The following is an 18,642-nucleotide window of genomic DNA, read 5'->3' as shown; positions in this document are numbered from 1 at the left end:
GCATAAAATAAATTCTACAGCGCAGATACAAATCTTGTGCCTATTCCTCTCAAAGTGTTGTATATACTTGATCTCATTTAATCTTAACAGCAGGACATCAGTAGAGACTGATTTATTTATTAAAAGGAGCATTTGAGACTCACATAGGCTGTTATCCAATATTGCATGTATACCATTAGTTATGAGGTTGGCATTAGAATCTGGTTTTCCAAAAGCTCTGCTCAAAGGAATTCTTTATTAGGTTTTATTGATAGTTTATAAATAATTAGCAGTTTCTAGTTATCCTAGAACAGCTAACCTCACCACAGAAATGGCCCCTCCACCCTAGAAGGGAATGGGAAGAATGGAGTGATCAGAGTTGAGGGATATCCAGTATCAGGAGACAGTCACTGCTCTACATCCTCAAAGCTGCAGCTCCTCCACGGTGAGTAAGTCGTGACTCCTGGCCATGAACTGAGAGCACAGAGCTGATACTAGAGAAGCCCATGGTGTGTACAATTTGGATCCAGATCCCTAGATTCCAGTTCTACTTTTCTTCTTCTTCTTCTTCTTTTTATAGCCCCACAGATTATACTGCTTTCCCCAAGTAGTTAACTGAAAAAGTATACTTTTTTTTCTAACTCTGAGCCCAACCCCCATTTCAGATCTCATCTTTCTTTTCTCTTTTCCCATGCTCAGATGCCCCATTATCCCTTCTTCCTGATGCTTCACCATACCTTAGGCCTTTATAAAATAAGCTGGAGGGGGAGTGCTGACAGAGAAAGAATATTAAATACTACAGCACAAGCTGTTCTTTCAGACTTTATTTGCTTTTCACATCCTATTTCACTTCTGACTGTGAAGGGCAACCATTTCTTGGTATATCAATCAAACCAAAAACAATACATCAAAGCTCTAGTCATGTTCCAAGAACTGTCTAGGACATCATCTCTTTAATGTCTGGAGAAAATATTTACTGAATCTCTTCCCACACTTCATTCAGACATCCTTCTCCCTTGATATGTTTCTCTGATCTTTGTAGTCTTATACTTTTCAATACAGAAATCTCTACTTAGGAAAATAAAGTGGAAAAAAATAAATTGCAAACAGGCTTTCATGTTTGTAAAATATAAGTATTCATAAAACAGCCAAGATATTATCTGTTAATACTTGTCATGGATTCATACAATAGTATTTTCTTCAAAGTACCCTAAAGAACAAAAGTGAACAGATCCTAAATTCTCAAGTAAGCGTTAAATGAATATGCATATTTAAAGCAAGAACTGGTGAAAGGGTATTTTCATAAAATTCCAAGTCTCAGTCAATTATATGAGTAGTACCAAAGCTTTCATAATAAAGAAATTCTTATTCAACAACTGTTTTCACTAATAAAAATACCGAGATAACAAATAGAACAAGCAATAACATTATGCTTCATTTACCTCCAAAGTTAAACTTGTAGATGTCTCCCCATAAGCCAGTAAGTTATTTCCAAGTCAAGTCTGTTCCTGTTGTAAACTTCAGTACACTAGATGATTCTTCATTGCACTGCATCCAGAGGTTATCCAAAATTCTATGTAAAAACAACAAAATAAGTCAAAATTGAAAGGAGCTGGCTGTGGTTCTTGTAATTTTCACTCCATGATTTGAGGCTAATGTTTTTTAATTCAGTAACAGTAGATTTCTCTACATGACAATGTTGGCAGTGACTTCTCTGAGAAAGAAATAAGGCTTTTTGAGGTATTGAGAATGGATCAAAATTCCCTGAATCTTTTAGTTCTTATTCTTTTGAAATGCTCCTTATAACCAATGGAATTATTTCACGTTGAAAACTCTGGTCCTGTTGTAACATAAAGGCCATTGGCAATTATCTGTGAAGTGTTTCCAAGAATAGAGTTGGCCTTTACTCCTTAAAGCAATATCTCTTCAGGATTCAAGAAGGCAAAACTCAAGATTTCCTGCGTCCCTGAAAGTCACTATTTTACCACCTCTTAGATATAGCTTGCTAAACGTTCTGCCAAGATTTGCTCAGGAAGTTTGAGAAGAAATAAGAACTTTGAGAAAAGAAGGGCAAGGAACAAAGAAAAAGTCACTGGAAACACAAGTGTTTTATCATGGGCCACTCCTTTTCAATCATCTTACAAAGAATGTGCTAGTGATATTCCTATCATCGACGTTTCCTTAGGTTACAATATTATATTGTAATGACCTACAGGCCAAGAACAGGGTTTATGGGGTCCTATTAATTCATGACTTAATGCCATGCCAAAATTGGCACTTAATATATGCTTTTAGAAATATCTGCTATAACCTGGTGGACCCAAAGACATCATGAATTAGGAGGGTAACAAGCAAATTCCATTTAAGTTGTTTTTATAAACATAGAAATTGAATTATAGTTTTGTATGAGTCACGGCCACACATGGACTCCAAGTCTCCCTTCTAAGATGTCCCCAGCCCAAAGCCACATTGTGCTGAAAAATATTTTTGCCTAATCTTTTGGGAACTGCTTCCACACAACCCCTCTGTCAGTGGAGTGCACTGCTGATGTATCACTATTTCCTTCTTTGACTACTCTCCTTATTCATCTCTTTCCTTCCTCTCTTTGTCATCTTCATTGTTGTCTCTAGAAAACACTATTAGTAATCCTGAGATATTTAATGTCTCCTGTCTTTGAACTCTTAACAGTCTTGTCTATACAATGTAATATAATAATTATCTACAGTGTTCTGACTAGGTCATGTGGCTTAATCTCCCCAGCTAGATGGGAAATGCTTTAAAGGCAGAGTCTACATCTTATCATTTTTATCATCCCCTCAGGGCTCTCCCCATTGTTGGACACACAGGGGGACAAATAAGGCCTTTCAAGTTTCCCATACCCTGCAGAACATTAGACGTCCCTGCACAATGCCTCCTGTGTTCTGCCACTGTAGAGAACTCACCCCAACATCGTCTTTCTTTACTCCTGTTTCCCTACTGCATAGTGACGTACTCTTGTTCTCAGAGCCCAAGTTGATAAGCAGTTCTTTTAACAATAATAATCCATGATTATGGTGTTTTACCAGCGGCTAACTAAAGACAAGTCTTTTCCTCTCTAAACTGATAATGAACAAAGATCATGGCAAATTGATGTTCAAAAGATTTGGAGACGTGGGGTTTTGAAATTCCTAAAATGACATAGCATGTTGTCTGTTCTACTCACTTCCTTTTGCTTCAAGGGAACCTGTTACAGCAAGTGTTGATCAAAAATGAAGAAAATCATGCTGATTTTCAAGAGTATAAAGTGCACTGTAGAAAAGAAAAAGAACAGGTGAAATGTTATTTTTTAAAAAATGGAACTGCTATGTTTGACAGACTTAAAGATAGAAAACAGAGCTCCAGAAATAGCATAGAAGACACATAGGGAAAAAAGACCTCAGGCTTTTTAAAGAGCTGATGAACTAAGCGAATCAGAAAGATTCGCTTTCTAACTAAAGTAACTAAAAATGAGTTGACAATACTGGAAGAAGCTTTGAATTTTTTAGAAACATTGTGACTCAAACATTAGTCACACTGCACGTTGATCTTAACCTTCTCACAATTGAAAATGTGATGTTCAAGTGTGTGAGTAGTGAAACAGGGAGAGTTACAGAGAGGGAAATAAAGAAACTTGTAAAAGTTGCTTATCTTCATGTAATATTTGTGTTTACAATAAAAGCACAATCTTCAAGGGCCTCTGGAAGAAGGCTGATTGATTTACAAAATTGTATTTCTTTTAAGATTGATTTTTTATAATTGTATTTTTTCAAAAGTCTTGCATTCTATCCAAGAGCATATGGTTAGAACCAGGCTGTCCATGAGTACCTTAATGAAGGAGTAGGACTGATTTGTGTTCTGCAATTATTGTTCTATAATGAGTACTATTGAATTGTTTTATTGTTTGGTGAAAAGTCTAGTTTCTTAAATTTAGTGTTTCATCTCACCATATTCATTTGCTTGGTAAATCTAACCAAAGGTTTATGGCAGTATAACTAGCGTTTAATGGAGCAGGGTCACTAGTCATCAGATGTTAGTTCACTTTGGTCTATTAGATCTTACTAGCTGTGTAAACTTGGGTAAGCTACTTAACTTCTCTATGCATCATTTTCTCATCAGTAAACTAAGTTACTAATAATTTCTAACCTGTAGGATTTTTGTGAGGATTCAGTGAAAGAAAACATGAAAATACTAAGTTTGGGCCAGCCATAAGGCAATAATTTATTAGTATTAATTGTTTTTATTCCTGTGGTAATACAGGTGCCAAATCTTAAGACATGACTTGTAGAAAATGTCTTAGGGAAGTATTTCAAAATCCAATGGTTAGTAATAGGGAGCCATTTTGTGTTCAGAGATTCTGTCTGTTACGTATACATTTTAAAAATTTACTTTGAGCCTTTAATAAAAAGCAGTAGTGAATTTTCAGAGATAAAAGTAGACATACTAAAATGTTGATTGTCAGTAGGGAATTTCCAAACTTTATGGTATTTTACTCAATATATTTCCAAACAAATTAATCTTTTCTACCTATCACAGCTTGCCGCAGTTTTGGCCACTCTTCTCCTAAAATAACACTTTAATGATTTATATATGGGTCTGGGATCACCAGATTTATTGCCTCTCATAATAGTCTTAATGTGTTTACCAAATAAGTTGGTATAAAATTCTTAATTCTTCCTCTTAAATTACATTATTTCCAACATTAATTGTAAGTTAAATATGCAGAAACTATAATGTTTTGGTGGGAGTCGTTGGTAGAAGGGAGAGGTGAAAGGAATATTTGACTGAATTTTTACAGATCTGGATTCTTGTCTTGGCTTTGCCACTGATAACCCATGTGCATTTGGCAAGTATGACTATATAATAATATTAACAACCAGTATTTACTCAGTCTTTAGTGTTTATGTGCCAGACACTTATAAGCTCTTTTTGTTTACTTAGTTTACTGAGTTCTTACAGAAATCTATTGTCAAGAACTGTGAAGAGTCTGAGATTTTACCCTACTTGGAAGCTAATATATTAGTCTGCCACAGTTGCATAGATGTTGACAGAAGACATGAGACTCCTGGGTCGGAGACAAAGGTCTTTATTACTCACATCAGTATTAGCATCCAGAGTATCAGCATTTGCACTAGTTTTCTGAGGGCCAAGTGATGCCTACACATGCAGAGGGTCATATTACAGGAGAAGAGTCCTGAGTTTAGGGAGCCCAAATCTTTTTTTTTCTTTTTAATGTTTTATTTTTCCTTTCTCTCCCCAAAGCCCCCCAGTACATAGTTGGATATATATATATATATATATATACTTTTTTAAAGTTGTGGGTCCTTCTAGTTGTGGCATGTGGGATGCCACCTCACCATGGCTTGATGAGCAGTGCCATGTCTGTACCCAGGATCCAACCTGGTGAAAACCTGGGCCACCGAAGCAGAGCGCATGAACTTCACCACTCGGCCTCAGGGCTGGCCCCCTAAATCTTTTATAATAGGCAGTAAGCATACTTTTGCCTCACTTTTGCCTCAGAGGGAGACATTATGTTGATTTTGCTGTACAGTAGGCAAACCTGCCCTTTTCTCTGGAGGCAGCACTATCTCTATCTTTCAAAGGGTGTTGTATGTGCTAACATCTTTGAAAAGATAGTCCTGAACAAAGGTAGTCAGTGTCTCTGCTTGAAAGACAGGCAGAAACGTGAGAAACCTATGGAGAATTGTCTACTAACACCCCTGAGTAGATATTAACATTAACTGATTTCATAGATGGAGAAACTAAGGCACTGAGAGGCTAAGTAACTTGACCATGGCTTGTATAGAGCTGAGTTCAAACCCACATAGTCATTGCCAAGAGCCCAGGATTTTAATCAGTGTGATCAATTGACATTCCCCTGAATGTAAACATTACTATTTAAATGTATAGCAACATGCAAATGTAAGTTCTAAGTGCCATCATCCTGCACCTTGCTTTCCTCATCTGTAAAGTGGGCGAGGGACCAGGGGAGAGAGGGCTTGCGTTAGAGGCTCTCTTTGAGATCCTTTCTGATTTAATATGCCATGATTCTAAGATTTATCTCTTGGAATGAAGAGACAGCATGTGTAAGTGGATGTGATGCAGAGTAGAAATACAGAGAGGAAAATAAGAGCATCTATTTCATTGTCAGCGTACGTTTTAAAATTTTTACCAGGACCTTTGTTTCTTAATTGTTTTATGAGATTCCTGAGAAAAATGAGTGTTGAATTACTACTTAGGGGTATTTCTGGCCTTGCTAATTATAGCTCATGGCTAGAGTAAGCAGATACTTTGTTTTCCAACTACCCCTATGATAAAACTTCCTTTTTCTATAAAATGAGTGAGAATATTATCTAAGAATAAAATGAGGGCAGTCTTCAAGTTGCTCATGCCTGGCATGTTACCAGGGAAGCATGTCCTAGATAGAGCATTACCAAAGAAGGGAAGGAAAAGCAAAGAAACTGTAATAACATTAGGGAGATAGTCAGGCTGAGTCCTCTTCACGTCCAGGGAAGCTCAAGACATGTTTTTCTTGAGTTGGAATCTGGCTTTAAAACTATATTTAGATATTGACTGATGCTGTAACCCAGCACATAATATCAGACACTATCTTATATCGCAAGTTAGTTTGTGGTCACATGCTGCCTGTTTCCTGAAGCCTTTTGAAACCTCATTCTCTTGCCAGAGAAATACAAGAGCTGCCCTCCTCCTCTATTGCATGTTGATGTCTGTTAGGAGTCTATTCCTGACCCTCCTCTTCTCTCATTCTACTCACTTTCTTCAGGGTGTCTCATCTATCCCGGGGCTTCAAAAACAATTTATATGCTAATGAATCCGAAATCTCCAAATATGGTTCTCCGTGCTCTCCTGAGCTCCTGACCTGTGCAATCATCTTTCTGTGTGACATCTCTACTTGAATGTGTCAAGGATATTTCAAACTCAACTTGTCCAAAGTAGAACTCAGTATCACCAACCTGCAAGTCCACTTCTCCTTAAATAGTCTCTATGTCATTTAAGGGCACCACTAGTCACTCAGGTTCCTAAGCCAAAAACCTAGGCATCTTTTACTTCACTCTCCATATCCAAATAATTGCCAAATTCTGTTAATACTCCTTCCTAAATTTCTCCATGTCCACTGACAACATCTTTGTAGAAATTGCTCTTAATTTTGATCTTGATCATTGTATCATTCTCTAACTGGTCTCCAACAGCACGAATTATCTCTATAAAATGCATATCTGATCTTGTTAACCTTCTGCATGAAACCTCTCAATGGCTTCCTGGCTATCTACTGAATAAAGTCTGAACTCTTAATATAACTTACCAAGCCTCTGTAATTTGGCCCCTGCTCACCTCTCCAGCCTCATATTGACTGAGTCTCTTTGTTTTGGCCACACTAGTCTGTTTTTAGAAACCACACCAAGCTCCCTCTTCCCATTCCTCTCAGATCGTCCCTCCTGCCTTAGATGTCAGTTCCGTTATAAAATTGCCATTCCTACCTACCCCACTCAGTTTAATAAATTACATGCTCAGAGAGCCTTCTCTGGCCCCTAGACCACTGTAATTTCCCAGTGCCTTGAGCTTCCTCTATCATTAATATTGGTTTTCTTTTACAGTAATTACTTGTAGGAATGCTATCTTCCTTACTGGACTTTAAGCCTAGGATGACAATGACCATGGTTGAATCCCTAGCCTCTGACCTTGAGCATGCTACTTAGTAGGAACATAATAAATTCTCATGAATGAACAAATAAAGGATCTGCCCAGGTGCACTTTGGTGAGCAGGAGATTTGCCAGGTGTCAGTGAGGCAGCACTCAGCCTTTCAGCGTTGAAAGTCTGGAGTTAGCTCCTTCTATACCTGTTTCCAATGTGTGGATGGTAGAGCCTAGACAATTTCTTGGATCAGGGCTCAAAGTGCCTACCTTTGGCTTCTTAGGAAAATCAAGATTTAACAGAAAAAGTTGAGAGTTTACAATCAGTTTTCAAAATAACAAATAGGCAATGTTAGATTATTCATGCATTTGTTTTATACATTTTATATCTTCTGTGTATAAAAATTGGAATTTTATAAAATGTAAAAGTATTTAAGGGGCTGGCCCAGTGGTGCAGTGGTTGGGTTCGTGTGCTCCACTTCAGTGGCCTGGGGTTCACTGGTTCAGATCCCAGGCACGGACCCTGGGATCTGTTGGACCTACATACTGCTTGCTGAGCCATGCTGTGACAGGCATCGCACATATAAAATAAAGGAAAATGGGCATGGATGTTCGCTCTGGGCCAATCTTCCTCAGCAAAAAAAAAAAAAAAAAAGAAAGAAGAAGAAGAAGAGAATTGGCAGCGAATATTAGCTCAGAGCTAATCTTCCTCAAGAAAAACAAAAAGGAACTTAAAATTGTTGCATTTCTCTTTTCTATCCTTGTTTGTGAAAAGTGTCTTTCTTCAGGTGAGTAGCAAGACTATTTGTTTCTTATCAAATAGGAATTCAAAGAAGGATGTATAAACACATTCCACTCCCACCAAATTTAGTCAGTGTCTTGAATGCCATCAAGAATATCATCAAAGTATATTTTGGATTAAACAACAACAGAAAGGAGGAAATGCTTTCCAGATCATAACATGTTTAAATTACAGGATTCTAAAGCAAAATTTATGAAAGATTTTCTCCCTCCTCTTAATTCACCAACCCCAGGGACACTTCTGTGATATGAGGGGTGGTTGCTATTCTTGTGAGTTCTAAGCGGTGCAGTGGCTGCTTAGGCAAGAGGTAGACTTAGGTTTTCTTCAGCTTACGGGGAGAGTGGGTAGACTAGGGGAGGAAGACAACTGGTCATACACTTTCCTTTTTCTACTCTACCACTTACCACAGCGTTATTGTTTGCATGATCCAATAATAAATAACCACGAAGTATCTGAGAGGAACCTTGGGCCTTTCATGCCCACAACAATAAATAATTTAAATGATTGCAAAATTATGATATCAAGAAATAAGGAGGTCTGACTGTTCCCTTTAGTCCCATCAAGGAAACGACATGATTGTAATTAGCGTGAGCATACCTTTAGATCTGCTCAGGATGGTTTTTTTTTATTTTTTATTTTTTTGAGGACGATCAGACCTGAGCTAACCACTGCCAATCCTCCTCTTTTTGCTGAGGAAGATCGGCCCTGAGCTAACATCCATGCCCATCTTCCTCTACTTTATACTTGGGACGCCTGCCACAGCATGGCTTTTTGCCAAGCGGTGCCATGTCAGGACAGTTCTTGTTGGACCTGCTGTCCTGGGCTAATTACTAATAGTGACCTTTTCACATTCAAAAATGTATTTGGAATATAAATTATGTTATATGGTTATCCTAAATATAGTGAGCTTTTAGCATAATATCAATTCACTAGTTTTTTTTTAATTCTTCATTTTTTTTTGAGAGCCTACTATGTGTCAACTGTGATGACTCTCTGTTTCATTTGCAATCTAATTGATTTTTCACAACAAATTCACTAGGTAGATAATATCACTTAAAAGATAGGAAACTATGGTTTAGAAATAGTAAGGCATCGTGCAAAACCACACAACAAGTACAAAGCAGCTACAATTTAAACTCTTTCTGGGCAACTGGAAAACCATTCTCTTTCAATTACATTATGTGTAATTTCATAATTGAGCCTTAAAAACACACTCCCTGCTCCTGCTCGCCCCCCATAAATAAATAAAACACACAGACTGAAGCAGCAAGCAATCCAGAGGGGCTAGTTGCAAGACAGAGTCTAGTTTACTCCTGGGTGATGAGGCATGACTGACTCAACCACAGAAGCTGGAATAGACCATAAATTCTAACATAGCTCCATTGTCTGAGTATGTCTTCAGACCACTGTATACATGTCTTGGGGGCTCCCTTGAATAAAAACAAACTACTCCGGGAGAACTTTCGCTATGTGCTTCTCACTCACTTTGTGGCACTAGAAACCGGGCGGAACTCCTCCCCTGCCTGCTGCCCATTGCTGCCAGTCTCTCCCACACCCCAGATATGAAAAGAGATAATAAGGCCCTCAAATAGAAGTTTCCCGATTATGAGTCATGGCTCACTCAGCCTTTGTTACAGAGAACCTGGAAGCCTTTGAAATACACTGTTGATTTTGGCAGTGTTAACTCCCTGTGCTGTTATCAAGAAACAAGTTACACGACTAATTTGCTTGAGAAATTACCTCTCTAATGAGTATATTAAGAATGGCCTATGTTAAGGGGGCTAGTGTTTAATGTTTGTATATATGGATATGTACTCAGTTCTGTGAACAATGCCTCACAGCCAATAAGTCCTCAATAAATATCTGTTATATTGAATTAAATAAATATATCAGTAAAAGCTAACATTATTATAGGGTACTTAATATGAGCCAGGCATTATATCAAGAGTTTTTTTGGAGATTATTTATTGTGTGTATGTGCATATATATTACACACAATAGATATATAAATATAGATATACTATGTGTATTTTTTAGACATGATGTCTTATGCATAATAGGTACTTAAATATAAACTTTATTTTTTTGTTCTGCTTTTTCTCCCCAAACCCTCCCAGTACATAGTTGTATATTTTAGTTGTGGGTCCTTCTAGTTGTGACAGGTGGGATGCCGCCTCAAGATGGCCTAATGAGCGGTGCCATGTCCACGCCCAGGATCCGAACCAGTGAAACCCTGGGCCACCAAAGTGGAGTGCGCAAACTTAACCACTGGGCCACTGGGCCGGCCCCTAAATAGACACTTTAATTAAGCACATCAGATATGAAAACAACCACATACATCAATATAGCTCTCTTGGTATTACTTATTATTTTTGATATGTACTTCACAGAGATAATTTCTGAAACACATAAGTAGGATGTATTATACAGGGTTATGTATTATATGGTTATCAGGAAAAAATGCATTTTTGTATTCATTTAAATTAGATTAGAAAACATGTGTTGTTATATAATACTGTAGTATAGACACTGTATAATCCTTATCTGCAAAACATAGATAATAATAACTAATTATTAGGGTTTGCACCATAGACAAAATTAGATAATGCATGTGAAATACACTTCATAGCATATCTCAGGTACTCTATAAATTAACGACATCCTCTTCATAACTACAATGAGACTGTGGATACAAACAGGTACCTGTTTTATTTAGAAGAAAAATCTTGTTCAGTATTATGTGTTAAAGGAACTGTTTAAAAATATGTACACTTGTTCTATCATTGTAAAAATTGTTATATTATTATTAATATATAAACTTAAAATATTAACTTTAACGTTGACTTGGGAAAGTAAAATTTGATAGTCTACAATTTTCCAAAGATAGATTCTGAAGATTTCTCCTGAAAGAAGACTTTTTTTCACTGTCTTTTTGTATGTGCTTTGAACCAAAACAATAGAAAGGAAGATAAAATAGTAAAGTTCTCTTCCTCCGTCTAATGATTACAGTTCCTACAGTTCCAGGGTAGTCCTTGATCAGTCTTAGAGGCATGCCATGCTTCTTGACTATGATTGGTTCAGGAACGCCAGGCCTAAGCCAATCAGCAAACAGTGCTCCCCTGCCCATGAGAGCTTGTTCAACAATGAAGAGATGACCCAAAGAAATTTTCTGAAGGCTTTGATAAAGAAATTTCCTTGTTCTCAGAAGAAACTGCTGAAAGAGCTGAATTCTCTTTTCTTGGGTTTTTTTGTGCATAGATTCAAGGCTTAAAACAGCTGTAGTCATCTTGGTACTGTTGGAAGATTAGGCAGATACACAGAGGAGGTAACAGCTAAGAAAAACGCTGAGAAATAGAGGTGGAAAAATCAGATTAAACCAACCTAAGGCCTGAATCTTGACTTCTAAGACCAGTGAATTTTCTCAAAGTGTGGTCCCAGACCAGGAGCATCAACCTCACCTGGGAACTTACTAGAAATGCAAATTCTAGAGCCCTGTGTCAGACTGGTAGAATCAGAAGCTTGGGATGGAGCTCAGCAATCTGTGCTTTGAGAAGCTCCTCAGATGAATCTGATGCAGGCTAAAGTTTGAAAACCACTGGTTTAAGCCAATTTGAGTTATATTTTCTGTTTCTTGCAATCAAAATATATTAAATGTAACACATAGACTTGTAAATATATACCAATCATGTACGTAATGAAAAAGATCACTTGAAAGTATACTCAAGTTTACAAATAATGAATTAAAATGATAAGGGAAATCATGCTATAATAAGACTGGAAGATTGTCCTGTTTAAGTGTAACAGTAAAACTCAAAGGCTTTGGACCCAGACTGCCAGGGTTTGTACCTGAGTTCCATTATTTATTAACTGTGTGACCAGGTGAAAAGTACTTTAGTTTCTTTCTCTGTAGCATGTAGATAATCCTAGTGCTGTTTTGAGTGCTAAATGAGTTAATAAATGGAGAGCAATTAGAACTTTTTCCTCATGTACACTATGCCCTCAGTAACTATCAGCAATTATTATTGTTCTTACCATCAACAGGCCAAATTTCACCACATCAGAGAAGTCCTAAAGAACAAGCCACACTTGACTCAACTGACCATGTTAATATTCTTTCAATAGTGTGGACTTGTGAGTGCCAAATAACCCTCATGATGGCATTTGGATTCAAGGTCAATAATTTTATTACAAAATTTATATCTCGTTATGGCACTATAATTGTTCATTAAAAAAAATTCCTCTAGGGGCCGGCCCAGCAGCCTAGAGGTTAAGTACACATGTTCCGCTTTGGTGGCCCAGGGTTTGCCAGTTAGGATCCCAGGTGCCGACATGGCACTACTTGTCAAAGCATGCTGTGTGTGGTAGGTGTCCAACATGTAAGGTAGAGGAAGATGGGCATGGATGTTAGCTCAGGGCCACTCTTCCTCAGCAAAAAGAGGAGGATTGGCAACAGATGTTAGCTCAGGGCTAATCTTCCTCAAAAAAAAGAAAAATCCTCTGAAAAAATAGCTCTCAGAATCTAATTAAATGCTATTTTTAATTTACTCAACAAATTATTAATGGCCTACTTATATGGCACAAATATTAATATTTTGTTATGTAAAACACACACATACCGCTCTCTCAATTAAATCTAGAAAAAAAACTGGATGTTAATAGACCTGTTGTAATGTTTGTCTTTGGATAAAGGAACTATAGTTCGTATTTTTCTTTCTATATATTCTGTGTTTAAAAAGTATATATTTATGCTACTATTTAATGAAAGTGGACTTCTAAAAAGAACATACAAAAACTACTTTTCTTTGAGGGAATACAAAGGTCCAAATAATCTCAGGGCCCCCAACTTTCATTTTCCATTTGTGATATAGTGGCCCATCAAGCCTACATCGCACAGCTTTCAATTCCCAAAGCGCAGGTTTGTTTTTGTTCCTAGAGGCAGATTTTGTCAGAGTTCACCACTGAGTTTAGTACCAACTCATGTCTTCAATGATCTCAGACTTCAGGGTAGAAAATCAGTTGTGGATGCTTCAGGGCAGAGCACAGGCACCCAAACCTACAGCCAGTGGGGCGATGCTAATGAACCAGGCTATTCTGCATAAGAGTCCTGTGGGCTTCGGTCAGGGAATGCACAGTAAAGAAGCTGACCAAGTGTTTGAGGTTACGTATCTCAGGAAAAGTCTTGAACCAAGAAATCAGCCTAAGGTCTCTCTCACACTTTCATTCATGAAAAGCTACATTCTCTGGGCTAGATTTATCCGTGTTAGTAATTATGCATTCATGAACCATGGTAATGAACAGTCACAAACCAGGACTCTAGCACGTAGCAGTTTACAGGCATAAGTAGAACATACACACATTCTAATCACTTTTTACTTACCTTGGTGATTTTTAACCATTCATTTTCCTCCCATATTTCTATCTCCATCACAAACTGAATGGGGGAGGCAAAGTGTGGCAGCCAATATAGCACAGCGTTACAAGCTTAACTCTGTAATCAGACAGTCCTAGATTTGAACCCCATGCTACCGCTAAAGAGCAATATGATTTACAGACACCCAACCTCTCAAACCTACCACCTTAGGCTATTGTAAGGGCTAACTAAAGTAATATATGTACAATGCTTAACTCAATTCTGGTACAGAGGAAACACCTAATACCTACTAATAATGTTACTGTTCTCTTTCTTCGTACTTCTTCTTCTGTCTATATTCTCTGCTGTTACTACATAATGGGGTCTAAGCAAATGCCAGGGAGGTAAAACCCTCCAAATATATGTGGCAAAATAAAATGTATATGTAATAGTTTCCAGACTGTGAAGTTTTAGTGATTTCAGAAATGCTAGACTCAGAGAACAAATAACTAAAAGGAAATTAGTATATTTGGCAAGTTCTTATTAGTGGCCTGCAGCTGAGGCCTTCCTTGGGCAAGCTGGCAACAGGAGGAGGAGTACTCAGACAGATTGCCAAGCATGAGGGCGCTGAGCTCGGCAGCTGCCTTAGAGTAACACTGAAACTCCTAGGGGCTACCGAATGCTTGCTTTCCCTCTGCCACCCGCTGCGATTCAGGTTGACTTGGAGGTCCAGTTATCTCATCTCAGAATGTAAAGAGAACACCCTGGGTAAATATCCTGGGAGAGTTTAGGCCAGCCTCTCTACATCCCTGAAGTCTATATCTAAAGTAGGTAGGTGCCAGTATCCCCTGGAGCAGGTCACCTGAGGTCCCTGCAAATGCTGGGCAGCCTGGGTCAGACCAGACCTTCTGTACCCTCTCCAGGCCTCCCTGTACTTCATTGCCCAACCCCCTTTGTTTAACCCTTGGCCTCTCAACTCTGCAAAACCCAGGAAAGGGGAAGTCCAGGCCACATCATCAGATAACATCTTATTTCACACAGCCACCCCGTATTCAGAACCTCCAAAGGGAGATGTGGTGTTAACAGATAGTGCTTTAGTATACATTATTGAAAGAAGAACCTTAAATACTAAATAGTTTCTTATGGAAAGGGAGACAGAAGAGGTTTACAAACAGCAAATGACTTTCCACAATACAGTTATGTTTCTTCTCTACTAGGCTCATTCAGAAGATAAATAAGTAAGGCCTTGAAGCCAGTTTTGGAAATACATCAAGTCATGGAACTGAACTGATCTAAACAAATGATGCGTCTATTTAAAAACCACATGGGATCCAAAGAACAATACTTTAAAAGTTAACAAGGATTCTTTGCTAATTAGGGTCTTCTCTCTTCTGCCAGAATACCTTGTCATAAAACCTCAGCTCTGCCGAATGGTTCAGGCTTAGAATTCTCACTGCATCTGTTATGTGGCCTGGACAATGTCACGATTCTCAGACTCTTTCTGTTGATGAGGTAAAATATAGAATTCTGGGTTTATTGTGAGGTTTAGAAAAAAATAAAAAGCATTATTCACTTTCTATTCAAGTTCTACTTTCTTAAAAAAGTAACAGTCGAAGCCTTTTGCCCCGCCCTACTCTTCCTTTTTGTGTGCTACATTCTATTGTTAATTAACAATAAGACTGTTCACTAAGGGAAACCTTTGATGGATTCATTTTTCAGAATAAAAATAACTTGATACTATTAAAAACAGAGATTTGCAGTCTACTAGATGCGGTAGCAACTCTCTAACTTCTGATTCAATGCAGGAATAATTCTGAAATGTTCTCTGTCTTACAGCAAACAACGAAAATTATTTCTACTCAAGTTTTAAGAAAGGCGGAGGTGCAGCAAGGATCAAAGCATCAAAGAAAAATAAAATAACTCAATTCTAAATACATTCACTGATTTTAAATTATCATATACCTAGTCTCCTCCAGTGACCCCTCCTCAAGAATTTCACCAGGTTAGAGGGACAATCAGGATAGAGAATTATTCAGGAAGCATTTTGGAAGTACACTAAAGAAAACAGTAGGCACATTGAAGTAGGAAGATGAGCATTTTGTTAAACAAACGAGTTATTTCTAAAAAGACAATTTACCTTTTGAAAATATTTTTAATTAATTCAGTCCAAATCCATGCCGTTGTTATGATTTCAACATACCCATGTCCTAGGCCAGAAGACCAGTTTAATTATTTCACAACTCAAAGAGGAAAGGCTCCCAGCACAGAGACCCATCAAGATCAGCTCTTTGCATGGCAATTGCCAAGCTCCTGTATATAGTTTCATGTTGTTATGGGTTGAATTGTGTCCCCTCCCCAAATTCATATGTTGGCATCCTAACCCCTAGTTCCTCAGAATGTGGCGTTATTTAGAAATAGCATTGTTGCAGATGCAATCATTAAGACGAGGTCATACTGGAGTTGGATAGGCACCTACTCCAGTGTGACTGGTGCCCTTATAAAAAGGGGCAATTTGGACAGAGAGACAGGCACACAGGAAACACCATGTGAAGGCTGAAGTTATACCACCACAAGCCAAGGAACTACCAGAAGGTAGGAGAGAGGCCTGGAACAGATCCTTTGCTAGCGCCTTCAGCGGGAGCATGGCCCCATAGACACCTTGATTTCAGATTTCTGGTCTCCATTTGTAGTGCTTTGTTACAGCAGCCCTAGCAAACTAATGTAGATATCATTTTCTTTTTTACTCTTCTAAATTTTGCTGCCACTTTCAAGTGACACAAAAATGTCAAACCAAGTAGGGAAAGAATCATGAAGCAGAGGCATGACCATATACACTTCTCATGGACTCCACCACCCTTACCCTCTGACCCCTCAACAGCCCCAGACTCCACGCCGTCTTCCATGAAAGAGAAACTCCTTGCTTTCTTTCTCAGCCCATGCTCTCTACAGAGGAAAAGCATAGCCAGCCTTCCATGTAGACCCCATTGACTATTTGCCTATAATAAGCCTGCCCTTCATCATAACTTTTCCTGTCTGACTTAGTTGGGAAGTTAGGTGTGTCATTTCAGATGGGAACAGGACGTTTACCCCAGCAACTGCCCCTACCTTTAACCAATAGGGCTGAAATTCTCTGAACAAAAATAAGAGCCTTTTCTTTCTGTTGGCCTGTGAAATAAACTGCTCCCTCCCAACACACACACACACACACACACGCACACACACACATGCCCAACATTTCCTGTGGCATTGCAGTGTGATTGGTGGTCTAGTAAAATGTTGAGAAAGTGATATGTGAGCAACCTAGCACAAATTTTTGAAGAGTAGTGTATTTGAAAGACTGACCTTTGGCATATGCATAAATAAGTACAGAGAAAGAACAGAAAGTAAAAGATAATTGTGTTGTGTTGTGCGCTCAGCAGGAACTCGGTTGCTTGTTGATTGAGAATATTGAAAGTACAGGATAATGAGTAAGTGTGCCACCTAGTTTAGGTTTGCTGGAATTTGACGAGGCCTGCAGTTACAGATTGGCCTGACTTTTGTAAAAACCTCTTTGTTTTTCTTGCTCTCAAACACATTGTAAATTCATTAAATGGCCCAAGGCTTTGCTACTGATTCTCACACTCTTGTAAGAGCTTATAAAGGGAGTTTTGGGGCCAAGGCCTCTAAGCAGGATCCAGATGTGGGCGGAAATGGTACTGATGATTCATACTGCTCTAGGGTGATAAAGTATTTTATTGGCTACCATCAACCTGATGACCAGGTCGCAGTGGAAGTCAGCCTCAGTTCTGAGCGCACAGTTAAGGTGGATCTTTGGGGATGCCTGCAAACCCAAGGCCACGAGCAAGCCTGTGACTCAATCAGAATGAAACACAGGACAGGAGACCCCTGACCAGTCTACTTGCCAGGACTGCCTTCTGTCAGTGATCTTTACTCTTCTCAGTTCTGGGCATCTGGAAATATATAATGCGGCTGAGTAATGTGGCATTAAGCAGACAAAATAACATACAGAAATCAAATCTACAGATAATCCAAAAAGCACATTTTGGACCATCTTTTGATATTCTGTACTTTTTCTTTCCACCCTGTAAAAATAATCTTTTTCCATCTAATGAGAGATTGGCAGAGGGGATGAAGGGAAGAGAAGCAAAAAGAGTGAAGAATTTGCAGACTGGATGACCTGACCCCGAACAACTGGATGTGTTGAAAATGTGTGCATTTCAGAAAGAGTTTTAGTGTGGAAAGTCCTGAGGACAGAAACTCTGTCTTTAGAATTTAGCATTTTAGAGAGCATCAAGATTCTTCTGCTTTAAACTCCTCCCTGGGTGCAAGCTAGTTATCAATGTGAAGTGGAAACCTGAAAAAATTTCAAGTGTGTGTTAAAAATCTATTTCTATTTTCTGATATTAATATCTTCCAAAATTAAACTAAAAAAAAACTCTTTCCCAATTCCATTTTTTGAAAAGTCTGGGTTTCTATTGAAACAATTCCTACCCTCCACGTCTAAAAAATTACTTAAGAACTTTCGGCAAGATCAAGACGGTCAGTTCTGTGATTCTGGACACTGTGGAATGCCTATCTCATTATTTCTCTTGAAAATATGTGTGAAACTCACTACCATTCTGAAACTCTACCTAACACATTTTTTTAAATAAACTTTTTTTTTAAATTTTAGAACAGTTTTAGAGAAAAATTGCAAAGACTGTACAGAGAGTTTCCAAATACCCCACATCCAGTTTCCTCTACTGTTAACATCTTACATTAGTATAAATAATAATTAGTTACAAATAATGAACCAATGTTGACACTTTTTTTTTTTTTGGACAAAGATTAGCCCTGAGCTAAC

General features: G+C 38.2%; 1 protein-coding gene across 4 annotated transcripts in view; it reads right to left on the bottom strand.

Moving 5' to 3' along the window:
• The window catches only part of ITPRID2 (ITPR interacting domain containing 2), a 104,271-nt gene extending 102,342 nt beyond the window's left edge, over positions 1-1,929 (bottom strand). For 2 of the 4 annotated variants that reach the window (XR_011528461.1, XM_070580362.1), the window contains exon 1: positions 1,422-1,891. The gene's annotated coding sequence lies outside the window, so the exon portion shown is untranslated. Of the gene's footprint in view, positions 1-1,421 lie in introns of all 4 variants that reach the window. The other 2 variants (XM_070580357.1, XM_070580361.1) reach the window with 2 other exon arrangements.
• Between the last annotated feature and the right edge of the window lie 16,713 nt (positions 1,930-18,642).

The sequence above is a fragment of the Equus przewalskii genome, chromosome 17 (genome assembly GCF_037783145.1).
Source record: "Equus przewalskii isolate Varuska chromosome 17, EquPr2, whole genome shotgun sequence".
Lineage (NCBI taxonomy): Eukaryota > Metazoa > Chordata > Mammalia > Perissodactyla > Equidae > Equus > Equus przewalskii.
Note: the sequence above shows the minus strand (reverse complement) of the source record. Positions and strands in the feature narration are given on the sequence as shown.